The 13,716-nt window shown below is 51.6% G+C and overlaps 1 pseudogene; it reads left to right on the top strand.

Moving 5' to 3' along the window:
- Positions 1 to 12,755, top strand: part of LOC135306092 (zinc finger protein 883-like) — a 117,293-nt pseudogene extending 104,538 nt beyond the window's left edge.
- Positions 12,756 to 13,716: the final 961 nt, after the last annotated feature.

Genomic DNA, 13,716 nt, shown 5'->3' with positions numbered 1-13,716 from the left:
ATACAAGGAAATCTTTATTATCTGGGTCATTTGAGTACTTTTAAGAAATGGCCACGTTTTCCCACCAGGAGCAGAAATTTCCTGATTCTACTAGATTCTTCTACTTATGGCAAGTGGAGAAATACGGATCTTCCCCTCTATCTTTGCCATGAACATCATTCACTCTAATATTTCATGACCCCCTCCTTTACGTGTTTCCAGCTCTTCTTTTGAAATGGCCATGTCTAAGGACATCTCTTCATTTAGAGCAGCTGGATCCTTGTCCTTCACATTGCTCCCAGAAGTCTTCCTCCAGATGCTCTCTGCTGATTCCAATGTATCATCCTTGATTGGCTTCATGATTTGAGCATCAGGGAATTGCCCAATCTTTCAGAAGTTTAAATACCTCCTTAGTCAGCATCTTAGTTGTAGTTTTATCTTTTCTATCACCTCTTTTTATGTCTTTGTCTAAAATCCTTCCTGTATGGCAATCCCTTGTGGATGGTGCACATGTTGCTGGGATGTCACAAGAAACTGAATGAAGGCTTTTGATGTTTATTAAATTTTATCATGTTCACATTTTTTGTTTTTCATGAAGAGAAACCTTCCTGTGCCTCTAGTCTCACCAGTTCCTGGTCCCTCAAAGGACACAAACCTGATGTGCTGGGGAAATGTGGCAGAAATGCTGCTCTCGGAGGGGTTTGAGTGCCTTGGATAGCTGAGTCAGTCAGGCCTGTAAGAAAGGTTAAGTCACAAGGTCTAAGTGACATTAAATGCTGCTAAGAGTTGTTCTTTTGCTAAGTTGTTATGTTTAATATGTTATAAGCTAAGCTGAACATCATTAAGTGTTATTCCTCTATTAAATTGAAAAATCATAGGTTATAATTTAGGTTAAATACTGTTAAGCTCTGTTCTTTTGCTAAATTGTGAAGCTGAAGTTATCACTTAAGGTTGAGGTACAAGTTAAGTCCTGTTACGTTTGAGCTCTGTTACACTTTTAGGCCGTATTCCTTTTACCATTGCCCTCACTGTCCTTGTGTCACACACAGAGTCAGGGACAGTTCTCAGTTCATCTCTGGTTCGATTGCCTGGATTTTGTTTGGTTTTTTTGTTGCTTTGTTTCTTTGGTGTGCCTGAAGTGTCCAGTCAACAATGTGTCTTGCCAAGGAAGTTTGTGGTGCTGTCCCTTAATATTAAATCTGGTTGTTGCTGCTCCCTTGCTGGGGATATTTTCAGCGCTCTCAAACCCTCATTCAGAACAGGGTGAAGGAGCCCTGGCCCAGGGTCTGGCCCTGGGGGACACAGGGATGCTGTCGGTGGGTCCCTGTCCCCCTGTCCCACCCCCCAAGGCCCCGGCCCCCCGTCCCCGTGTCAGGCTCTGGGGTCGATCTCGTGGAACATCCTCTGGGGGAGGCTGCAGCACCAGGAGCGGGGGGACCCGGGGGGACAGGGGACCCCGCTGTGCACGAGCAGCGTTGGACTGCTCTGGGGGAACTGTGAGGGGAGCTGGGGCAGAGTGACCTCCCCAGTGACATCACACAGCCCCTGTGATGTCAGAGCCCCCTATGAAGTCACACAGTCAGCCTGTGATGTTACACAGCATCATGTGATGTCACAGAGCCCCCTATGATGTCACACAGCACCCTTTTGGTGTCACAGAGCCAACTCTGGGATGTCACCCTGGAATGTCATGCAGCTGCACTGAGATGTCACAGAAGAGTCTGCGATGTCACAATGTCACCATGTGATGTCACAGCCTCCTCTATGATGTTACACAGTCACCTAGAATGTCACAACCCACTCTCTGATGCCACAGAGCCACCCTCTATGATGGCAGGATCTGCTCTATGGCCTCATACTCTACTCCATGATGTCACAGACAGCTCTGTGATTTCACAACTCCCTCAGTGATGTCACAAAACCCTCTCTGTGATGTCATACTGGCACTCTTAAATGCTACAGCACACACTTTGACCTCACAGCCTGCCCTATGATGTCATACAGCCATGCCATGAAGTCACAGCCTGCTCTGCGATGTCACAGAATCCCCTCTATGACCTCACACAACAAACTCTGTGATGTCACAGCCCAGTCTGTGACCTCACACAGCCCACTCTGTGCTGTCACACAGCCCCTTGCTGACATCACAGCTGCCCTGTGCCTCCATGACACAGCCACAGAGGTGCCGCTGTGACACAGCCCCCTTGGGGACATCCCCCAGCCCCTGCCAGTGCTGAGCCCCTGTCAGCTCTGGCTGTGCCCTGCTGGTGTCCCTGAGCTGCCCTGGCAGTGCCCCAGCCCTGCTGGGCTGTGCCCAGGAGCTGCTCCTGGCCAGAGCTGTCTCTCTGCAGCGCTGCCCTTGCCAGGAGCTGCCTCTGGGCCAGGAGCCCGGCCCAGCTCAGCAGCACAGACACAGCACAAGGACTTTAATGACCCTCTGGGGCTTTGGTGCTCTTTGCATTCAACTTGTCCCTCAGAGTGTGCACAACAACCTGTCAACATCTCAAAGTCAGATTGAAACACAGAAGTTTTCTTGAAGGGTTAATGGTTCCCATTGAAGGACACAACTGAGAAAGTGTCCCCAGGTTGCAGCCAGAGCAGAGCACTGGAGGCAGTGATGACAGCTGGGGACAAACAAGGCAAAGGTGCCTCTGGTGCTGAGCAAACCTGGATGTGTTTCAGGAATGTAAAGGGCCAAGGCCTGAGCCCCAGCCCCTGGCCAGGCACATCCTGTTCCTCCCTCCTTGCTCAGGGCTCTTCCTGGGATGGGCACTGGCATGTGGGGATGTGCAATGCCAAGGGCAGCACCATGGGGCGGCCCCCGCCAGGCTGCTGAGCAGGGACAAGGAGGCAATGAGGCCCCAGGCCTGCAAGGGTCACTTGTCTCCTGTTCCTGGCTCAGGCCCAGGGCCAGCAGCCATGGCCAAAGTGCTGCCCAAGTTGGCTGTGTCAGGGCCTTGCAGCTGCTGCCCATCCCTGTGCCCTGTGCAGCCCAGGCTGTCCTACGGTGTCCCTGCCCTGTGCCTCTGTCCCTGCAGGCTGTCGTCATCCCCCAGCTGCCCCACCTGGCTGGCCCCTTCCTTTGCTGACAGCTCTGCCTCCTGCCTGCCTCTGCCTGCCCACACAAAGCCTTGGGCTGCTCCAGGCTCCTTCTGCACCACAGCCCTGCCCTGGGGGAGGAAATTCCTTTCTCCCGCTGTCCAGTCTGGGCCTCCCCAGATGCCCTTGTGTTGTGTTCCACTGCAGTAAGCAGCAAAACCACTCCCCCAGGCCCCAGAGTCTCAGACCTCAGGCAGGCATCGATGACCAACAGGGAAAGGAAGGCAACAGGATGGGTCTTGGTTTAGCAAAGCCCAGGATCCTTTTTTGTGCCAGGGACCAAAAGAAGAAACAAATCGGGAGAGGGGGTGGTGGCTTGTCATGGGTTTTACATGACAGGGTAGGGGTGGAGTTTAGGGTCGGGGTCTAATAGCAGAAGGAGTAGGGCACTGCAAAGGAGTGGATAGAGGAGGACAACCAATGGAAAAATCGATGGCGGGGACTTTGCAGTAGAATTTGGACCAATGAGTTTTACAGAAAAGGAAAAATGTTCTGTGGCCACTCCTTTTTTGACCAGATGGGGTGGAGTGTCTTTTCCTGGGCTTGCAGGGTCATGCCCCACAGGGTGGAGGGGCGGAATCCTCTTTAAATCACGCTCCTCACCCAATGCTGTCTGTCTGGGTAGAATGCCTGCTTCCTGGGGCGGGGGAACTCCACACCCTTGGTGCCATTATTTCTTTCTCTGGGTGTTTTACACAATGAAGAAAAACTCCAGCCTCTCTGAAACCACCCTTCAATCCCTCTCGGGCTGCTCCTGTTCTGTCCTCAGTCTCCACACCACTGAGCTGAGAGCTACCACCTTCTACCTCCTGGTTATGTGATGAGGCGTCCAAACCCCATCTTGGGAGGTTTTTGGTTACTTTCCAAGGTCTGTGAAAATGGAAAAATACTGGTCAACATTATTTTGTTCCACATCTTGCAGTAAAAGAACAAGAGTCAATAACTCTCAACTGAATGAGGGTGGATTTACATTTGTTAGAAGGAGAAATATTTTACAATTATGACAGTGGCACAAAACTGCAACTGTTTTCCCAGAAAAGTGGATTCCCCATCACAGGAAACACAGGAATTGTCCAAGAACAGGAGCTTTTATAACCTGAGCTAGTGAAACCCACTTATCCCCAAGGACAGAATTCCTGTTGTGTGGGTTCTCTGATGTGCTGGGTGCCCTCACAACGCTTCTGGCCAGAATGTCTGCTGAGGGCAGCCAGGCTGCTGCAGGGGCAGTGACCTCACAGCCATCACCATGGCAGCCCTGTCCCCTGGGCCTGGCTCTCCCCTTTCCTCTGCCCCTGCCTTGTCCCTGCTGGCATGAAGAGTTTTGTCACTCATATCTTGTGCCCAAGGTGCTGGGGCCAATGGCTTCCCAGGCAGGCTCCTGGAGCAGAAGTGGCTTTTCAGAGCCCAGGCAGAAATGAGCCCTGAGGCAGCAGCTCTGCAGTGCTGGCCACCAGGCCGGGCTGCCAAGGGAGGCTTCTGGCCATGGCCTGCAAGCAACTGCTGCTGCCAAGGTGCCTTTGGTGCCTCAGGCTCTGCCTGGCACAGCTCCCAGCACGGCACTCTGCCCTTGTGCCCGAGCCCTTCCCTGTGCTGGGGCTGGCCTGGGGCTTTTCCTGCAGCGGGACCTGCCCTGCTGATGGCACAGGAAAGGCAGTTCCTGCTGGAGCAGGAGGCTCTGCCTGCAATGGGCTCCAACAACTCCAGCCAGGCCCTGTTTGCAAAGCCCCCAGTGGGAAATGAAGGAGGGGGTCATGCTGCTTTTGGGGTGAATAAAGCTGAAACCAGCCTGACTCCTCCATCTCAAAGTTCCACATTCTCAGAGGGAGCTGGAGCTGTGGCAGAGCTGGAAAAATGCCCAGAGAAAGGAACAACCAAGGGACAGCACTGAGAGCTTCCACAGAGCTGCCAAGATGGACCAGCCTGTGCACATCTGACTGACAGGGCAGCACTTCAGACTAGAAAAGCCTCGTCCCAAATTTTAGCAGCAGCATCTCCTGACATTTCCCTTCTTGTGGAGTGTGGAGATTCCTCCCCGCAGTGGAGACACTGCTCAGTGTCACAGCTCCAGGCTGAGCCAAAGGACTCAGTCCCACCATCATTGTTCTGCTTAATTACTAGTTTTGCTTTAATAAAATTGCTTTGAAATCACTGCCTAGTGCTCTATACAATATGTTACAGCTCTTATACCTTAGAATAAATATTTCTGATTATTTTGAAGATAATTGTTTCTAATCATTACCATTATAGAATATATATATATATATATATATAAATATAAATACCTCCAGCTTGCCAGCCTTAATTCTGTGTGACAAATTCTATAAAGGTCTAATTCCACCTTTATAATTCTTTACATAAAAATTCTTGAAAAGTCTAGGGCTGGGGTTGGAACCAGCTGTTCTAAGGCTCCTCTCACACCAGGGATTAACAAATCCTGGAGGTCCTTGGGGGTATTTGGGAAACTGTGGGGCCTATTGGAGCTCCTTTCTGCACCTCGAGACCCAACAGGAGCCTCTGTAATAAACTTTGCCTGAAGCTCCCACTCTGCCAGGAACCTCTGTGAATGGGACATCCCAGCTCTTTGGCAGCCTGGGGACTCCTGGGATTTCACCATGGAATGGCTGTGACTGCCTCTGAGCACAGGGCTCCTTACCATCCCCAGAAACCCCTGGGAGGTGTCCATGGAGCCCCTGTCTCTGCCTATGACATTCCAGCTCTTGAACAGCCTGGAGACTTGGAAAGTCCCCATGGAACCCCTCTGAGGGCCTGTGACAAATCTGATCCTTAGCAGGCAACCATCACCAGGACCCTGTTGGAATGGGTCATGGGATCCCAGATCCACAGAACTGGCTGAGCTGGGAGGGACCCATCAGGATCCTGGAGTCCAAGTGCTGGCCCTGCACAGGACACCCCAACAATGCCAGCCTGGGCCTGGCAGTGCTGTCCAAATGCTGCTGGAGCTCAGAGAGCCCTGGAGCTGGGAGCCTTCCCTGGGGAGCCTGGGCAGTGCCCCAGCAGCCTCTGGGCAAAAACCTTTTCCTGAGATCCAACCTGAGCCTGCCCCAACTCAGCTGCAGCCATTCCCTCCAGTCCTGTCCCTGGGCACCAGAGGGAAGACCAGGGGTCACACCAGGGCTGAGAGGGATAGAGACCCCCACGGCCTCCCCAGGGATGAGAAGGTCGGAGAGTCCCCGCAACCCTGAGCACCCTCAGTGGTGAGAGGGACGCAGAGCCCCTGGTCCCCAGCCCTGCACAAGCATTCCCTGAGGCCAGCGGGATGGAGACCCCTGAGCATCCCCCAGGGCGAGGGTACAGAGAATGCCCTGAGCACCCCATTGGCATGGGGCTGAGAGGGACGGAGAGCCCCCAGGCATTCCCTAGGGTGAGAATGATGGAGACGCCCTGGGGAATGGGCTGGGGTGACTAGGACAGGGACACCCCCTGGGGGACAGGGACACCCCCTCAAGAACGGCCTGGGGTGAGAGGGACAACCCTCCCAAGCCCTTCCCAAGCATCCCCCAGGGTGAGAGGCACAGAGACCCTTCCAGCATCCCCTGAGCACTGGACAAAATAAACTTGGCAGAAATCAAACTTCAATCTGCATAAATCACTTGGATGAAGATTTGATTTTCTCACAAGTCACATGTGAGGAAAATACAAATAAATCCCAAACATTAATAAACCAACAACAGAAGCAATTCTGTGTCAATTCCAAATTTCATCGGTTCCTGCACAGCTCCAGCTCAGCTGCTGGAAGATTCTGATTAAAAAAAAAAAAAAAGAAAAAAAATGAAAAAGAAAAAGTGAAAATTTGACCCAATACAGATTATTGAAAGGAAGGAAAAAATCTGTGTGGCTGTGACAAAGGTGACAGGAACACAGAAAATAATGATTCTCACATTTGGCAAAGTCCCCAAGCCTCTGAATTCTGGAGTTATTCGGGAATTTAGCTACTTGAGCTGGGCTTCTTCTGGGACGTTTAGTAGCCTTGTGTTCCTCAACCTGAATGAACCTTGTCAGCCTCAATGGTAACATTTGCTCACTTTCCTCCAGTGATTTAACAAACATTTCATGGAAAGACAACAAAATATTTTCTTTACACTGGCCACCCACAACAGCCATTTCCCTCATCAGTTCTCCCACAAGTCGCTCAGAGGAATTTGCATCCAAGTTTCCAAGAGTTCCTCTGGAAAGAAAGAGCCCTCCTCCCACAGAGGAGGGAACCATGCTGCTGACAAAGGCACTTGGGGTCAGACAACACTGCCTAAACGCACTGTGTCAAAATATGATACACAATCTGGTTAAGAAAATTGTTAGAGAGATGCCTCTGCCCCAATTAAGGTGCTAACGAGACCAAATGCAAAGTGGATTTTATTGAACAGTAAATGTGAGGTAGAGAGAGATGGAATAAAAGAGAAAAAAGGGAGAGGGCAAGAGAGTGACAGGGACAGAGACGTCCCCTGGGGTGGGGCAAGTGTGACATTGTCCCCTGTGTGTGAGGCCTTCTCAGGGAGAGGGCTTTACACCTGAGCCAGTTTGGGTAAGGGGGGTGGTGTTCACCTCCCGAGCAGGGATTACCCCACTGTTTCAGGTTGCAGTGCAAGATGTAACCAAATGCATGTTTTCCATCACCACCTTTAGAAACTGTTGTAAACAGGCGGGGCAGTGTTCTTTATCTCTTCCATCACTCAGCCCTGATAATCCCTCCAGGGGCTCTCTTCTGTGAATGGGCCATTGAGTGTCCCTGCAGGACTGGTAAAATGACATCATCCCATTGTGGGATGCTCCGCCCAGGGGGAGGAGCCAACCATTCCTACCTGGATATAAGCTGAGGCTTCTGACACCAGGAGCACCTTGGCTACTGGATTCCCAGAGGACAAGAGCTCCATCACCACCACTGGACCTTCAGAGGAAGACCAGACCCTTCTACAGGATCACTGCTTTGACAGAATCACGATCATCACTGCAAGAGGACTGCAGCCACCATTTAATGGGACTCCTACCAGCACCCTGAGCAACAGGGTGTCAGGTGATATCCTGACTGTGTCAGTTTAAGGCAGTGTTTCTGTATCATTGCCTTGATCTTAATTTTCTTATTAAATTGTAATTCTGTCTTAAAATCTCCCCCTGGTTTGCCTTCAAACCAGTACAAAACTCAATGCACTAATCTCTTGTTTTCCTCCCAAAACAGAATTTCACATCCCAAACCCACTGCCAGATGGAGGAGAAGGCTGCGAGGAGGAGGAAGATGCCTCGAGACACTCAGGCAGGTGAGGAGAAAGTCAGGGCCCCTTTCCTTATCTCTCCTGCTCCATCTCCCAGCCCAGCACAGCCCAAGTCTGCAGGACAGCCCCACTGCCAACGCCATCCTGCCAGAGATGGACTGGGGGGATTTCCTTCCCCTCCCCTCTGGCACAGAGGGAAATCCCATCCTCTCCTTTCCCTGTATTCCTCAGAAAAGGAGCTGAGAATAGAGACCAGGGAGGACAAGTCCCCATGGCAGAACCTCATGAAAGAGGCAGATTTGAGTGGCTCCATGGCACAGGAATATAACAAGGAGGAAAATTCCCTGAGATCCTACAGGAGGAGGGGCTTCAATCCCAGCCCAGGGTGCTCTGAGGAGGAAAGACCCACCCTGTGCCAGGAAGGTGGACAGAGCTTCAGCCAGGGCTTGGAGCTGGTGGTCCATGAGCAGCTTCCTGATGGGGAGAAGCCCTACATGTGCTTGGAGTGTGGGAAGTGCTTCAGGCAGAGCAGCACCCTGATCAGCCACCAGATGATCCACACTGGGAAATGGGTCTGTGAGTGTGGGGAGTGTGGGAAGGGCTTCAGCTGCAGCTCAGAACTTGTCAGGCATCAACGCATCCACACTGGGGAGAGGCCCTACGAGTGTCCTGACTGTGGGAAGAGGTTTCACACCAGCTCCAACCTCCTCCAGCACCAGCGGATTCACACAGATGAGAGGCCCTTCTGCTGCCCCGACTGTGGGAAGGGCTTCAACCGCAACTCCCACCTTGTCACCCACCAGCGTATCCATACCAGGGAGAGGCCCTACGAGCGTCCCTAGTGTGGGAAGAGCTTCAGACAGAGCTCTCATTTGAGCAGACAGAAACAGAGTCACCACGAAAGGAAGACATGCAAATGCTGCAACTGCAGGAAGAGCTTTGTGCACTGCTCCAACTTCATCCCCCATGGGAGAACCACGTTTGGAAGAGCCCTGGTGATACGTGTTCACTGTGATCCATGCTGGGAAGACACCTGTTCGTTTTCCTGCCCCTGCCAATGACATGATGTGAGCCTGAAGAACATGAGGGTCTGGCCAGGGCTGTGTCATTACATTCACTCCGACCTCAGGTCATTGCCAGGGGCAGGAAAGGAACTCTCTCTCTCTATCTCCTCCTGAGGAGAAGGGTGTCCTTTGCAGGCAGGAGGAAATTATGGCTGGGAAAACACAGTCAGTTGTGTTGTAGTTTTCCCTTTTTTATAACCCTTCTGTTGTCAATATTGTTTCTCTTACTGTTTGTTCTTTATCTCGTTGCTGTTCCAAATAAATTGTTCTTATCCCAGCCCAGGATCTTTGGCTTTTGTGCTTTCCATGGGAGGTGGGAGGGCAGCGAGCGGCAGCGTGGTTATAGCAGGAGCAGGACATTGGGGAATCCCAATACTAAACCCCAGCCTGTGGAAACCGAGCATGCCAGCTGGTCCCAGCTGTGGTGTCCATGGCAACAGCCTTGGGAGCAGGTCCCTGGCTGGGGCTGTGGGAACCTCTTCCCTCTGGTGCCCAGGGCCAGCACCGGAGGGAACGGCTGCAGCTGAGTCGGGGCAGGCTGAGGATGGATCTCAGGAAAAGGTTTTTGCCCAGAGGCTGCTGGGGCACTGCCCAGGCTCCCCAGGGAAGGCTCCCAGCTCCAGGGCTCTCCGAGCTCCAGCAGCGTTTGGACAGCGCTGCCAGGCCCAGGCTGGCATTGTTGGGGTGTCCTGTGCCTGGCCAGCAGTTGGACTCCAGGATCCTGATGGGTCCCTCCCAGCTCAGCCAGTTCTGTGCATCTGGGATCCCATGACTCTGGGGATGGGGCTGCCAATGGTGTCCATGGCAACCACCCCTGGCATGGGGACTGCATGGAGCTGCCAAGGGACTGAGCATGGCAACAGGGGTCTGGGGATGGTTGCCATGGAAACTGACCATAGCAACAGGGGGCTGGGGATGGTTGCCATGGAAACTGACCATAGCAACAGGGGCTGGGGGTGGTTGCCCACTAAGGATTAGATTTGTCACAGGCTCTCAGAGGGGTTCCATGGGGACTTTCCAAGAGTCTCCAGGCTGTTCAAGAGCTGGAATGTCACAGGCAGAGACAGGGGCTCCATGGACACCTCCCAGGGGTTTCTGGGGATGGTAAAGAGCCCTGTGCTCAGACACAGTCACAGCCATTCCATGGTGACATCCCAGGGCACCTTGGGCTGCAAAGGCACCGATCTGTCACAGGCACTCACGGGGGCTCCACGGTGACATCGCAGGAGTCCCCAGGCTGCCAAAGAGCCGGGATGTCCCAGACACTGACAGGGGTTCCTGTCATGGGCACAGTGGGAGCTTCAGGGAAAGTTTATTGGAGAGGCTCCTGTTAGGTCACGAGTTGCAGAAAGGATCCCAAATAGCCCCCAGAGATCCCCAAATGTCACTGTGGAGTCAGAGATGACACAGACTCAGGTCAGAAGGCTGAGAGCTAAAAGCCACCCATTTATTCAATCCTCTTCTTTTATACCTTGGTTTGCTACAAGTGGACCTCATTGGTCATTTAATCAACACATTTTACATGATTGGCTAATGAAGAAAACACCTTCCATTAAACAACTTTTTGGAAAAAAAACAACTTATTCCAAACACCACCTGTGGATAGTTTCCAATTCTTTGTCTCCAGCTCCCTAAAAGTTTCCAGACCAATTCATGGGAAAGCTCATCTTACTTTCTCTGTCTCTGACCACACTGTCATATCCACATCCAAATACTCCCAAGAACCTCCAGGCTTTCTAAACTTCTTCCATGAGAGGAACTGTGGAGCAGCTGGTTCCAATTGCACCCCAGAGTTTTCAAGCATTCCTGTGTAAAGAATTATAAAGGTGGAATTAACCTTTATACAATTTGGTCCACAGCATTAAAGATGGGATACCATATATAAATATTTATATAAAATCTATTATGGTAATGATTAGACAAAATTTTCTTAATGAGAAATATTTACACCAAGATATAAGGGCTGTAACATATTATATAAAGCTCTAGGAAGTTATTTCAAAGCAACTGTGCTAAAGCAAAACCAGTTTTTAAGCAGAGATTTGTGTCACTCCCCCAGACCAATGACCGTGGGCAAATCCCTTTGGCTCAGCCTGGAGCAGTGACCTTGAGGGGCGTCCCCACTGCAGGGAGGAATCTCAACAACTCCCAAGAAGGGAAATGTCAGGAGACGCTGCTGTTAAAATTTGGGACAGGGCTTTTCTAGTCAGAAGTGCTTCCCTGACAGTCAGATGTGCCCAGGCTGGGCCAGCTCAGCAGCTCTGCAGAAGCTCTCAGTGCTGTCCCTTGGTTCTTGCTTTCTCTGTGAAATATTCCATCCCTGCCACGGTTTCCTCTCCCTCTCAGGATGTCAGATTTGGGATGGAGAAATCTGGTTTCACCCGAAAAGCAGCGTAACCCCCTCATTCATTTCCCACTGGGGCTTTGCAAACAGGGCCTTGCTGGAGTTGTTGGAGCCCATTGCAGGCAGAGCCTCCTGCTCCAGCAGGAACTGCCTTTCCTGTGCCATCAGCAAGGCAGTTCCTGCTGCAGGAAAAACCCCAGGCCAGCCCCAGCACAGGGAAGGGCTCGGGCACAAGGGCAGAGTGCCGTGCTGGGAGCTGTGCCAGGCAGAGCCTGAGGCACCAAAGGCACCTTGGCAGCAGCAGCTGCTTGCAGGCCATGGCCAGAAGCCTCCCTTGGCAGCCCGGCCTGGTGGCCAGCACTGCAGAGCTGCTGCCTCAGGGCTCATTTCTGCCTGGGCTCTGAAAAGCCACTTCTGCTCCAGGAGCCTGCCTGGGAAGCCATTGGCCCCAGCACCTTGGGCACAAGATATGAATGACAAAACTCTTCATGCCAGCAGAGACAAGGCAGGGGCAGAGGAAAGGGGAGAGGCAGGCCCAGGGCACAGGGCTGCCATGGTGATGGCTGTGAGGTCACTGCCCCTGCAGCAGCCTGGCTGCCCTCAGCAGACATTCTGGCCAGAAGCGTTGTGAGGGCACCCAGCACAGCAGAGAGCCCACACAACAGGAATTCTGTCCTTGGGGATGAATGGGTTTCACTGGGTCAGGCTGCACAAAGGTCCTGCTCTTGGACAATTACTTGTGATGAGGAATCCAACTGTGGAAGAACACAGTTGCAGTTTCGTGCACTCTCCTCATTGTAAAATATTTCCTCCTTCTAACAATTGTAAATCCACCCTCATTCAGTTCACAGATATTGAGCCTTGTTCTGTCACTGCAAGATTTGGGAGAAAATAATTTTGATCACTGTTTTCATTTTCACAGACCTTGGAGAGGACCCAAAAACCTCTCAAGATGAGTTTTGGAGGCCTCATCCCATAACCAGCAGTGAGAGGCGGCAGACTCTGGGCTCAGTGGTGTGGAGACTGAGGACAGAATACGAGTAGCCGGGGAGGGATTAAAGGGTGGTTTCACACATCTCGGAGTTTTTCTTTATCGTATAAAACAGCCAGAGAAAGAGATAATGGCATGTCTTGGTTTGAAAAGACAGGAGTCTGTGAAGGAAGGCAAAAGCCTCCTGTGAAATGGAGAAGGTAAACCCCCTCCCTCCGAATTATCACAACTTCAGAATTAAAAAAAGGCTCTCAGGCAAAGATATGGGAAACGGGAATAACAGTTCTTTACTGGAAGAAAAAAACTAAATAACAATGTAATTTAACACAAGCAAAACAACCACTGGCAGAGTGAGAAACACCTGGCACCCTGAGAAGTCAGGGTGCTGACAGCAGTCCAGCCAAATGGTGGCTGCTCCTCCTGGAGCGGCGATCTGCAGAAGGGTGTAGATCCTTTCTGAAGATGCGGCGAAGGAGCAGCTGGGCCTCAGTTCCTGATTCCTCTCGGAAATCCAGCGAAGAAAGCTGTCTGTGGTCTCAGAAGTGCTTGTTTTATGGTGGCAGGGATGCTTGGCTCCTCCCTCTGGGTGGAGCATCTCCCAATGGGATGATGTAACTAATCTTACCAGCCACAGTGAGTAATTCAATAGCCCATTAGCAGGACATTGTCTTCCTGGCAGTGTCATTGTTCTTGAAAGAGATAAGAAAAACTGCCTAACCCCCAACAGATGGCAAAAAAGAATACATGCTTATTTTACAAGCCAGGACATTATATAGCCCATTAGCAGGACATTGTCTTCTGGGCAGTGTCATTGTTCCTGAAAGAGATAAGAAAAAACTGCCCAACCCCCAACACATGGCAAAATAGAATACATGCATATTTTACAAGCCAGGACATGGCACCAAGGGCAGCTTGGGAAGCCCAGACTGGACACCAGGAGAAAGGAATTTTCCTCCCAGTGCAGGGCTGTGGTGCAACACGTCCCCCAGAAAAAGCCTGGAGCAGCCCAAGGCT

The sequence above is a fragment of the Passer domesticus genome, chromosome 8, assembly GCF_036417665.1.
Source record: "Passer domesticus isolate bPasDom1 chromosome 8, bPasDom1.hap1, whole genome shotgun sequence".
NCBI lineage: Eukaryota > Metazoa > Chordata > Aves > Passeriformes > Passeridae > Passer > Passer domesticus.
Note: the sequence above shows the minus strand (reverse complement) of the source record. Positions and strands in the feature narration are given on the sequence as shown.